Source organism: Arachis ipaensis, chromosome B05, assembly GCF_000816755.2.
Source record: "Arachis ipaensis cultivar K30076 chromosome B05, Araip1.1, whole genome shotgun sequence".
NCBI lineage: Eukaryota > Viridiplantae > Streptophyta > Magnoliopsida > Fabales > Fabaceae > Arachis > Arachis ipaensis.
The window spans coordinates 119,975,037-119,978,356 of NC_029789.2; positions in this window are offsets into that span (position 1 = coordinate 119,975,037).

The following is a 3,320-nucleotide window of genomic DNA, read 5'->3' on the forward strand; positions in this document are numbered from 1 at the left end:
GTGAAGCACCCAACTGAAGCTTGAATAATAGTGAATAAATCTCCATTATTAGAATAAAATTCACATTCGAAATCTTTTTATCTTTTATGTCTTTTTTTTTTTTCTAAACTTTTTACTCCATTTGTTTACCCTAATATTTGTGGAAAAGAATTTAACGTTTTTAAAATTCTGTTCACCCCTCTTAAGTTATGGTGCATATTGACTAGCATAATTAGCATTAAATGTATGGTTAACGTTTTTTTTTTTTTTATCAAAGATAGGAGACTCGAATCCGTAACCTCTTAATTGAGTATGGGGAGACTATGCCATTTGAGCTATTACTCATTGGCAATGTATGATTAACGTTTATGTTTAGAATAAGGGATAAGTATTATTTTGGTCCTAACGTTTAGGATTAGAATTGAAATCGTCCCTAACGTAATTTTTTATTTAAAATCATCCTTAACGTTTTATTTCATATTAAAATCGTCTTTTTTACGGACAAAAATATCTTCCACCACCACCACTTTCCTTACTCCACCACCACCACCACCACCTCCCTTACTCCCATTAAATACTAATAATCAGATTTAAGAACACCAACAATAACACATTATTCAAATTTAGAAACAACAACATCAAATTCAACAACAATTTCAACACATAACAATGAAATCAGAAAAATAATAAATCAAAATCAGAATCAGAAACAGAATCAAAAGCAAAAGCAAAGCAGAAACAAAGCAGAAGCAGACACAGACACAGAAGAAGAAGAAGAAGCAGATGCAGATGCAGAAATAGAATCGAAAGCAAGTGCAGAAGAAGAAGCTGAAGCTGAAGCAGAAGAAGCAGATGCAGAAGCCAAAGCAGAACCACCGGCGCCGCCCGTGCCTCTTCCCCTTCCGTCACTGCCTCGCACGCCACCCACCGCGGAACGAGCCAAGCTCTCTCCCTTATTCTCGACGGCGACGGCAACGGCGGCTCCAAGTTTCACCGGCGCCGTCCTCCCTCCCCGTCGTTTCCTCTTTCCTTTCTCCCCTCCTCTTTCGCGTTCTTTTTTTGTATTTTATAATTTTTTATTAGAATAGGAGTAAATACAAAATAAAACGTTAAGGATAATTCTAAATAAAAAATTACGTTGGGGACGGTTTCGATTCTGACCCTAAACGTTAGGAATAAAAACAATACTTACCTCTAGAATAATTATGTTACGAAATGTTGTAGTTTATTTGAAAATTATGTGATCGATAATTTAAAACAAAAATGTTTGGTAATACAAAAAATTAGTCAAAATTAATAAAATTTATTATTTTTAATTTTATTTAATATATTTTATAATAATAAATATTAAATAAGATAAATTTAAATTAAGTTAATGATTTTTTATCTTTCTAGTATTATCAATTTAAATAATAAGAACACATAAAACTAATAATGTCTTATTATTCACAGTCTATTAGATAGTCCAGTTTTCAGAAACTAGTTTCTTTGTGAAAACAATTTGAAAAATGCTAAAAATCATCTACTAATAAAGATCGTAACAAAAGAAAACACTGAAATCTATTTCTACTTCAGATATATATGCTCTTACCACCTTTAACAACCTTCCTCGACATGAATCTTTCTTGTGATCCTTTTTTAATTCACACATTCCAATACACATCGTTTTTGTATAATCTAAATCTAAAATGCCCATGTGTCTTAACAACTAACTTCTTTTTCCTTCTTTTATTATGGTGTATTCAGTTCATCATGAAATGACTTCACTTCACCACCTATATATAACTCAATTATTGATTCAAAGCCGAATTGTCATATATGCAAGCCAGCCTTTCTCAACTCACTAACGTACTCTCCTACCAACCCAACATGTCACTGCTCCTTGCTCTCTCATTGCTCTCAACCTCTCTGTTCATCTTACTCAGACCACCATGCATGCCAAAGATGTTAATGGTAGGTGACTCGATAGTCCCCTTCCATGTGAAGGTGGTGGTGGAGGTGAAAGCCTATCTTACACTAGAATAGCTGAGTAGAATATATGTGTACTCGATGAATGTAAGATACTCCACTCAGAATAGTTACAACACACCATGTGATCTTGAATAGTAACTGTGGTGAAACCGCCGCGTGGAGATTTTTTTAACACAATCATGATAGGTAATCGACTGGCAGCCAACAACATCCACCTATTAGTTGAACTACAAACAAACCAAAAATACCATTCAAAATTAATGGAAAAGAAACACTTTAAATTTAACCAAAAAAAAATCTAAAACTAAATGAAAAAAAAACATTTAACATTGGAAAAAGAATATTCAAAACTTAAAAAAAAAACTAAAATATAACAAAAAAAAAAAACATCTAAAATTATTTCAAAAAACTTTTAAAATTTAACTATTAAAAATAAAGGCATCATTTTAGATATTTTTTATACTTAGGTTTTAGATGTTTAAATTTTAAAGGTTCTTAATTTTTTTTTTTTTTGGATTAAAAAGTAAATGAAAACAAACAATACCTTTAAATTTCGGATGTTTGAATTTTAGAGGTTTTAGATATTTTTTTCTATGATTTTGGATGTTTTATTTTGTTAGATTTTATATGTTCTTTTCAACGATTATGAATTGTTTTATTAAATTTTGGATATTCTTTTTTTATAATTTTAGATATTTTTTTGTTAAGTTTTGAATGTTATTTTTCAAAACATAAGAAAAAGAAATATCTTAAAACTAAGAAAAAAAAAACATTCAAAATCTGTACAAAACACACATTCGAAACCTAGAAAAAATAACATTCAAAACTATTAAAAATAATCATCTAAAACCTAAAAAAAAAGAAACATCCAATATTATTAAAAAGAATAATCTAAAACTGAATAAAAAGAAACATTTAAAATTATTGAAAAAAATGCCACAATTAAAAAGAGGGACGGAGCTTTCCAATGTTTGTGTCAGCATCTTCTCGTTTATCGACTCTTGAGAAGTAGAGAACCGACAGTAATTCAAAAAAGAAAAAGACGATGACGTGGAAGGAGAGGCACGACAGAAAAAAAGCGACAATGATTCAAAAATAAAGAGATGTGGAGGAAAAAGCACAGAAAAAAAGAGAGACGCGGAGGGAGAGGAGAAGAGGAATGAAAGAAAGTGGGAGAGTGCGTAATTTTTTAGTGTAAAACTAATTTTTGAAATTTTAAAATTAAGGTTTTCTTTTTTTTAAAAGTTGGCTGTTATGTTAATAAGTTAGGTGTATATAGAGTTGATTTCCTAAATTTTTTCTTTTAAATATGTATATGAAAAACATAATTGCATAAGAAGATTTTGAAAACTGGGTTTGGTGCACATATA